Here is a 10,006-nt window from a genome sequence, read left to right as displayed (position 1 = left end):
TTTAAAATATGATGACAATTTCAAGAGCAAATTTTACATAAGAATAGCAGAAGTTATTTTTTTGTTTGTTTGGCCCTCTACCCGTTTTAATGGCTAAACATGATGAAATCATATCTACGTTATTCATTTCTGAAATTAATATTGGTATTATTTTGAGCTTTATTTAGTTTTTATTTTTGACACTAAAATTAAATTTAGTAAAAATGATGTTATAATCAGTCATAATCCAAAGGATATTTTCCTATAGAACTTAAATGCAAAACTTAAGAAGTTTGCCAAAAAAAGTACATAAATATCTGAAAAAATTTCTCACCACTTTATCATTAAGTTTAAGTATTTTTTTTTACTGAAGCATAGAATTAACTGTAGAATAATTTGCATTGCCCAAGGTACAGTGGACATACTGAGCTAATATGCATGACAGGAAGAGAAACCATCCTTTTAAAATGAAAAATTGCTTTTTCAGCAAATCACCTATATCTGTTTACTGAAGGAAAGTTACAAATTGAAGCTCAATTAACCTGAACATTTGGATAGAAAGTACAGATAATGATATTTTACATTTTCCTTTTGATTTATAGTAAATTTCCTCTTTTATGTGCCAATGTTAAGTACTTGAGTAAATTATAAAATGCAAATGGATCATTTCCTTTCTCCATGGAGATCACCCATATTAACAACTCCATGAAAGGACACTCAGCCTCTCTTTCTCTGCCTCTCTTCCTCTCCTTTCCCCATTTCTGTCTCTCTGTCTCTCTGTCTCTCTGTCTCTCTCTGTCTCTCTGTCTCTCTCTCTCTCTCTCTCTCTCTCTCTCATACCACAAATATATGACAAACAAAAATTTACACTAAAACTTATTAGGAAAATCAATCCTTCTAGCAGTTTTAATTCCATTTGTTTATAACAGAGTCAGGGGCTAGAGCAATGGCACAGCTGTAGGGAATTTGCCTTGCACACAGTTGACCCAGGATGGAACCCATTTCAATTCCCCAGAGTACCATATGGTCCCCCAAGTCAGGAGCAATTTCTGAGCACATAGCCAGGAGTAACCCTAAAGTGTCACCTGGTGTGGCCCAATAAGCAAAAAATATAAAATAAAAAATAAAAAATATTTTGAAAATTAGATTTATTCGAGGGGGTGATTTTGGCTTTACTTGGAGCTACTTGTAAAGGTTTAATCCAGTTCTGCTTAATGGCCACAAACATGCCCTGAGAAAATACCTTCCTTCCTTCCTTCCTTCCTTCCTTCCTTCCTTCCTTCCTTCCTTCCTTCCTTCCTTCCTTCCTTCCTTCCTTCCTTCCTTCTTCCTTCCTTCATCCTTCCTTCCTTCCTTCCTTTCTTCCTTCCTTCCTTCTTTCTTTTCTTCCTTCCTTCCCTCTTTCCTTCCTCCATGCTTCCTTCCACCCTTCATTTTCTTCCTTCCTTCCTTCCTTCCTTCCATCTTTCCTTTCTTTTTCCTTCCTTCCTTCCTTCCTTCCTTCCTTCCTTCCTTCCTTCCTTCCTTCCTTCCTTCCATCTTTCCTTTCTTTTTCCTTCCTTCCTTCCTTCCTTCCTTCCTTCCTTCCTTCCTTCCTTCCTTCCTTCCTTCCTTCCTTCCTTCCTTCCTTCCTTCCTTCCTTCCTTCCTTCCTTCCTTCCTTCCTTCCTTTCTCCATTCTTTCAATGCTTCCTCCTATCCTTCATTTTCTTCCTTCCTTCTTCCTTCCTTCCCTCCTATCTCATGCTTCCTTCCTTCTTTCTCTTTCTCTTTCTTTCATTCTTTTTTCTTTCTTCTCTCCCTTTCTTGCATTATTCTCTTTTTCCTTCCTGTCTTTTTTCTTTTTCTTCCTTACTTCCTTTCTTCTTTCTTTTTTTTTTTTCTTTCTTATTTCCTTACTTCTTTTCTTTCTTCTATTTCTGATATTAAAGCAATTTCACAAAGTCTCACACTGCCCACATTCTTACAAGCTTAATGTGCTGAAGGAGACAATTTATTGTTTTTGCTAAAACTCTGGAAGATAGCCCCAAGTTCTTAAAATCTGGTGATGTTGCCAATGAGATTCTGCAGGATGGGGGATGGGGGTGTGCAACAGAAAACCAGTGACTTTGGCTTGGTGCAAAGGATAGTTCTTACAGGGTGTCTGTCTCATCAACACACAGGGCTAACAATCCTGGGGAAATTTTTTCACAAAAGCTGCATTAGTTGAGCACAAAATATACAGTTAAGTAATAATCCCAATTTTATTTATAAAACTGTAATATTTCTCATCTTTTCCCACAATCATTCATCTTTCAGTTCTATTTTGTTCCTGGTTTTTTATCCTAATGTCCAGTTGACTAAAGAATTAAACTGGACAATGGCTGATAGTATAATTGCACAGTTTGTGAGCTGGTGATGACCAAGTTACAGGAGGAATTTCTCAATAACATAGCCAAGAACACTTTTGAAAGAAAGGGCAGACAGTGTGTCTCTTGTTTCATAAGCTGAAGCCCGAAAATGTTACAGACTTTTCTAAGTCCTTTTCACAAAGGCTGACTTTGTGCAAATAAATACTGCAAATAAATAACATCTATTTTTAGTTTAATAAAATATGTTCCTATCTGTTTTCTTCTGAAAGAAAATGATCATTATATTGGTCCAATTATGATCTCTGCTCATTAATTTATTTGTATTACTCTAATTACACATGATAAAAATTCTGTCAGTTTAGAATTTTGGAGAACATTATCAAATGCTTTGGTAACGGTTCATGTGGAGCGGAGCAGTGACATCTTTCTTTATTTGCCTAATCAATATCACACGTTGCAATTTACCTACATCATTACCTCTGGCATGTCTTACAGTTCTTCTGATGATCTAAAAGTTTGCTAAAAATTCTAAAAGAAAAAGCATCAATTTCTGTCAGATTGTTGTCTATTAAAAGTCATTTGATGTTTTTGCAGAATGAGGTAGGGAAAGCTCTAGCAAAAGTCTAATACGTTTTTAAGTAATAAATATTTTATGGATTGTTTCATAAAATTTAAAGAATATTTCCATGATATATAACTATAAATAACCTACTAATTCATAGATTTTTAAAAATAATATATTTAATTTATGGTATCTCTTCTTCTAATTCCATAACAATAATATTTGAGTTTTACTGTCTAAAGAACATTGATATTGTCATGATATATATTGTGTCATGGAAAGGTAAGGTGGCCATATTCCGTAAAGGATTTATTTAATGTTAATATGTAAATATGTCACAATATGATTTTGTAGATCTCTTTTTTGTTTCATCTTAGATATGATGAAGTGGAGATTTATTCAGGAGAATAACCATCTCTTTTGAAAGCACAGATTTAAGATTTCAATTTATTTATTAGAAGGTTAGTATCTCCAGAGCTTAGATTTACCTTGCTTCTGTATTTATGCAGAAATTGTTTAAAATATTTTTAAAGCTATTACTATTATATTTACTCAGTTTTATGTGTAAATTATCTATTATAATTTTTTACCTACACCCCTCTATTACTATTTTAATATGCAGTCTTGCCAATTTTTACCATTGGTGAAAAAACATTTGTCTTCTAACACAGGGTGCACAAGAAGGCTGTATTTTCTCAATTCCAAAAGAAGATTGACCTATGCACCATCCTGTTATTCCTTGGTAGACATGCTAATAAAGCAGAATGTTTGCATTTTCAAGAAACGATTTTAATTACACAAATTTAAGGCTATGTTGTGTGTATTGTGTGTGTGTGTGTGTGTGTGTGTGTATTCCCCCATATTCCACTACTATTTGTACCCAGCACTTTACATTCCTCTCTAAATTTCTTCCAGGGTATCATTGGTATTTCATACTTGAAATAATACTCATATCACCAACAGTCTGGCCAGAAGCTCTCATGCCTGCTCCTATATCAACTGAAGTTTTGTATGTTATGTAATCTGTATCCATTTGTGTTCTACAGTCATCCCATATAGGTAAAGTATAATCTGAATGAGGGTACATGATGATTGTAAAAAATCTGGATGATGCAATCTTGACAAGGGTAAAGTTATGAAGGAATTAAAAAGTTACTGCATAAGTAGGACTCCTGCATAAGTCAAAAATGTTGGATCAGTCCAGAAAATTTAGTTTAATAATCTATGAAAACTTGTTCCCATAGGAAGTAAAGTGTACTGCAAATCAAAGGGTCTACATGGGAGAAAAGGAGAGAGAAAGAGTGAGACAGACAGACAAACAGAAGGAGAGAAAGAAGAAAAATATATGCAGTAGAGACAAAAAGGGGAGAGGACATGGTGAGGCTGAAAGGAAAATTGGGGACATTGGTCATGGGAAATCTGTACTAGTGAAGGTTGTTGCAAGTTGTATAACTGTAGCTCAATCATGATCAACTATATCTGTGGGGGAAAAACTAATTGTATTATGAACAACTTTGTAAACATAGTGTTTTAAAAAAGTATATAAAATATGTAAGGTGTGGACCATGGACTTATAGCTATCGATAGCAAAATAGATCTTTAGTTCCACTAGATAAATTAGTTCTTAGATATTTTGGAGTTACCTGTGTTTTTTTCTTATCAATAATTTGTATGTTCTTCTTACAATTTGATTTTCTAATAAATAGTACATTACCATTTAAATATGATCTCTTTCAATTGAAGTACTTCATGCTAGGTAGATGCTATTTCTTGAAATTGTTGACAATATGCTTAGTACCAAATGTTATAAAAATCTTGAATCATTTTAAAAATTTAAGACTGCTTCCACTAATGCCACCGTTGCTATTGATATTATTAATAGTTTTGTACAATGTAGGCTAGCTATGTATCTGATAAATGATTAATAAATATAATCATGGTATTTCAGAAATAGTGATACATTTGCAGTTTTCTTTCTAAAAGGAGTTAATGCCATATGGACTACCACTATATAAATATGAATGTATTTTTCCTTTTTGGGGGGGGCGGGACTTCTGGTGGAGACCAGAAGGCCTTCTGGACGTTCTAAAAGAGCTGTAACACTTTTTCCCCTTATTTTTAATTTTTAGTGCAGAATTCCATTTTCTTATATGAAATAAACATTGGAAAACCTGAATTCCAAATACTCAGAGAAGTAATCTGATTAACATAATCAAGATAGAACTTAACAAAAGAGAATCATGATTACTAATCACAGACAAGGGACAAGTCTCAGGTATATTCCATTAAACAATGAGAGGGCAGAGTGTTTGAAAGAACACAGACGTGAGTGGTTTCTGCCCAGAATATCCCTTTGAAGTTTAAGGTTGTTTGATAAGAGTCTTCAAATAGAATGTGGCAGTGTGTAATTCCAGTTTCATCATCATCAGTATGGAGAGAGGAGCTAGTCGATGTTGTTGATGTCATTTGAAGTCTGTTGCTGTTCACTGAGTCCCTGAGGAGAGGAAATCAGTAAGTTGATGTCTTACTTTTACTTATTTATTTTAAAAAAAAGCATCACATTGTTGACATAACTGATCATAATACATTTGTTTCAAGAAGCCAGAAAGTAAAGTTATTAAAAAATAGAAAAAAATAGAAAAACTAAAAAAAAAAATGAAAAAAAGAAAGAAGAAAAAGTTCATTAACAAGTATATTGGTGAAAATTATATCTTCAATAAAGTCATTAATACAATAGCAGAAGGTTTAGTAAGCTCTTTTTTTTTTTACTTTTTTTATTGTGACTGAAGTTCATTACACAGAATTATTTACAGTACATAGTGACAATGAATGAAGGGCTTTCCCACCACCAATGTTGTCCTCCCTCCACTCCTGTTTCCAGCTTGTCTCCCACATATCCCTCCTTTACCCCCTAAAATCTTAGTGTAACTGATCTCCACCTTACAGCTTGTTATAGGTTGGGTATCTATTCTATTTGGTGTTCCAGTCTGGTCATTTTTTATTTACACTACATGCTCATATGACTGGTCCTGGTATCATTCTTTTCCCCCCTCAATGTATGAGGCTGAATGATTCAAGTTATGCTATTCTGTTGGAGATAACAAAGTTAAGGAAAAGAGAAGAAAAAACTTGATATCAACTACTAAAAATGAAAGACAAAAAATCACGAATAATATCCACAAAAGTGAAAAAGAAAGAAAAAGTAGAAGAAAAAAGAGAAGTGAAATAATATCAAAAACAAACAAAAAAATAAAGCAAAACAAAACCAGAAAAAGTGGTGCAGTGGCAGGGCTTGGTGCTACCCCACCATTTTTTTTTTTTTTTGTATAGGCACAGTAAGTATTGGGGAAAGAAGGAAATTCCCATGGCCTAAGAGATTCAGGGTTTCTCTACTCTTTAAGCATAATGTCATGGGAACAATCACTGGCTCCATACCTTCTCATTGCCATATCCCAGGGTTTTTGTTTGTTTGTTTGTTTGTTTGTTTTTTGTTGTGTCAGGAACCTTTTCTCTCGGTTGTGGATGAGAAAATAAGGCCACTGTAGCAAGCAATCTTGGTATTTGTGCAGGTCCTAGGACAAGGCCTAGATAGAGTCTTTAAGGTTCTAGAGGTACTGTTCCAACATTGTTGGTGTGTTCAGTTTTTTGTATCATGTGCTCCATGTTTTTGCTCGTTTCCTAAGCCGAAGTCTAGGAAATTATGGTTCCAAAGGTTCTGCTCAGTCTCTGTTGTCAGGATTGGGCCTCTGCACTAAGAAATCTTGATTTTTGTAGGAGACCTGGTCTATAGCCTAGGGTAGGGTTTTCCTTATGGTCTCAAGGTACGTTCTGCCCAGTCACGGTTGTCAAAGTCAGTTTTCTGTAGTTAGCGCTCTTATTTTTCATAGTTCAAAGGCTGATACATCTTCTGATTTCGACTTAGTGTTACGTGATGTGATAGGACCTCCTGGTCTTAGGTCAAGTTGTCATTTCCTCGTTGTCATGGACTCAAACACAAGATCTTATCTTCTAAGGATAAGAACTCACACTTTTTATACAAGGGTGCCTCCCATCCTGGACATATGTCATGTGGATACAACTCAGTCTCCACGAGATTGGAAAGTGTTAGTTCATTCTCAAATCCCAGATCCCAGACGTAGAACTGAAACAACCCCCCGCAACAACACCAGGAACTAAGCTGCCAGTGTTAATATGACAACGAGGGTAAGCTCTTTTTCTTAAAGATAGGAGATACAATAAAAAATACAATAAAAATTAAAAAAATACAATGAAAAAGGTGTGTGTGTGTGTGTGTGTCAGTTGTTGTTTGCACAGAAAGAGCAACATAAGAGAGAAATAGAAAGGAAAATCCTTTGGCCTAAAAAATAGGGAGACCTTACCCTGTGTATTCTGGCATAAGACCTGATCCAGGCTCCAGACATAGTAGGTTATTTAACCCAGAGTCATTTTCTGTGGTCCCAGTAAAACCTCTTCACCATCACTGTTGTTGCTGTCAGGTTTCTGTAATTAGAGATCCTGGTTTCTTACAGATTCTATGTCAAAGTCAGGACAGCATAAAGCTTCATCTAATTTCTTCTCACCATTAGGTGGAAATGCAGAGAATCCTGCCCTAAAACCAGGCTATTTTCTGTTATGTCACAGTGTCATAAGAACCCTCTTTGTAGAAAGTCGGTATCAGGGCAGCAGTAAGGCCTTCCCTTGTAGAAGTTTGATTCCTGGTGATGGTGTAGAAAACCGTGGTTGGTTCCATAGATGGTATCAATTGTTCAAGGGTGAGTGATTAATGTATGATCTACTAAAGTCTAAGCCGAATCACATAGCCAAGTGTTCAGGATGTAAGGCCCCACTGAAGTATAAAATTTGTGTGTTCCTATCTCTATTAGATAAGAACTTGTTTGCATATGTAAGCTTTTCCCATTTTAATGTGCCAATGCAAAAAGGAAAAATCCCACAAGGTATTATTGGTGCATTGGGGGGGCCTAGGTAACAAGTCCAACAATCTCCATACCAAGTTCTAACATGAACTCTAAACAGAGAAATTTATTTACTAGAATTCAATACTAAACAGATCCCCAAAATGGGTGAAATTGCCACTACCTAAGAAGATATTCAATAAAGGTTATGCATATTAAGGGAATACATTTAAAGAAACAGTCAAAGGAGATATACATGTCCCCTTTAAGTCTTTTGAAATAATAGTAGAAACAGTAAGTAGTTTTAGGGAACGGAGTGCCCACCAAGTACCCACCAAGTGCCAAATTTGTACCTAGACATCTCATCACTGCTTTGTAAACCTTCGGACAATGATTTTACCTCATTGCAAGCTGTGATCATCTTCACAATTTTTTGTTACTGTACTCTCTTTTTCATTCCTTTTCTTTCTTTTAAAATAATTTTATTACCACTTACCTGGAAACAAATGTCATTTATGTCAACTATGTGATACATAGAGGCCAGAACGATAACAGAGCAGGTATGATATTTGCTTTGCATGCAGCTGACCTAGGTTTAATTCCAAGCATCCCATATGATTTCCCCAACCCTGCCAGGAGTGATTTCTGAGCACAGACATACAACCAATTAATTTTTGATAAAAAGGCAAGAAATCCAAAGTGGAGCAAGGAAAGCCTCAACAAGTGGTGCAACAAGTGGTTGCAAAAAAGAAAACCCAGATTCCCAGCTAACACCATGCACAAAGGTAAAATCCAAATGGATTTGGATATACCATAAGGTATATTAAGGCAAAAGGTATATAGAACAACACATAAGTAGAACACTCCATGACATTGATGAAAGTAATTATATATTGTTTTCTTCTCTTAATTTTTAATAGCTCAAAATTTATCAGTATGGTAATTTAATGACAATTTAAATAGTTTAATCTGTGAAATCAGACATCTTGAATGATCTTTTTGGCATTTCTAATTGTAAGAACTTTATTTGTCCTGGTTATCAGTTAATTCTTGCAAAATGAATTTGACTTAATATCTATTTAATTGTGCTGCTGGAGATAAATATAGAGAAATTTCATCAAATTGAGAATATAAGTCTTCTCAGAGTAAGCTTTTTAATAATAATATTTTTATCTTTTTATTAAAACCTATTAATAGAGCTTGATTCCCTGTAATTCATCAATTTTCCTAAAACCATAAACTTTGCAAACAATATTATTTATTTTTTATCTTTCTACATGTTTGTATAGTATAATTAAATACTATATTACTAAGTATCATTTTGCTAAGTTTATTGATAAAATTTTATTTTCTCAAGTTTGAAAGATTTATATGTGGGTGTGTGGACAGAGGGTGCAAGAAAGCGCCCAAAATGTAATTTTGTTTTATTTCTCCTAATTTAGTGTACTGAAGTACAAATTTTCTGATGCTTTTTTGTCAAAGGAAATTTTTTAAATTTATTGAGACCATTGTAAATTACAAGCTGTATTTCAAGCATATAGGGACAGTGAATTAGGGTCATTCCACCACCAGTGTTTACCTTCCTGCACCATAGTTCCTAGCATACATCCCATATCTCCACTCTTACCCCCTGGACTACTAGTGTGACAGGTCCATTTTGTATTTAGCTTATTATGGTTTGGATCTCTAAATTCTATTGTCATTGACTTTAGATTGAATATTTAGATCTGACTCAATGGGGATTTTTGCATGAAGAAGAAACAGGAAACTTTCTAAAAGTTTCATGAGAGATGTAGGCTATATTTCATTATGACTACAGCCCTTCCATCTTTTTCCATTAGCAGAAACCTTTTTATTACCCATTTCCCTTGTAAAAATTTATGAATAATACAAATAATGAGGTTGAAAGTTGAATCACATTACATATACATTTTAAATAATCTTGCAAGCCTTATGATTAATAGGTGATTTTTCCCCTCACATTCCAGTGTTTCTTCCTAGGAAATTGGACAGAACTCCTGCTGTTATTTGACAAAAGAGAAACACTATTGGTGGGCAAGAAAAAAAAAGGCAGACAAAAGAATATGCAGAAAGTCATAATATAATGAGTTCAATTTTATGCATACTGTTATGGTTTCCAGAAGTTAGATGACAGTAAAAGTGTCATGGTGTCAACTTCAGAGAATTCTCTAACTATCCCCA

At 34.5% G+C, this 10,006-nt stretch overlaps 1 non-coding gene across 1 annotated transcript; it reads right to left on the bottom strand.

Moving 5' to 3' along the window:
- Positions 1-4,936: 4,936 nt before the first annotated feature.
- Positions 4,937-4,996, bottom strand: LOC126021017 (U7 small nuclear RNA). The gene has a single exon (XR_007499644.1). It is a non-coding gene; the product is annotated as a U7 small nuclear RNA (small nuclear RNA).
- Positions 4,997-10,006: the final 5,010 nt, after the last annotated feature.

The sequence above is a fragment of the Suncus etruscus genome, chromosome 10 (assembly GCF_024139225.1).
Source record: "Suncus etruscus isolate mSunEtr1 chromosome 10, mSunEtr1.pri.cur, whole genome shotgun sequence".
Taxonomy (NCBI): Eukaryota; Metazoa; Chordata; class Mammalia; order Eulipotyphla; family Soricidae; genus Suncus; species Suncus etruscus.
Note: the sequence above shows the minus strand (reverse complement) of the source record. Positions and strands in the feature narration are given on the sequence as shown.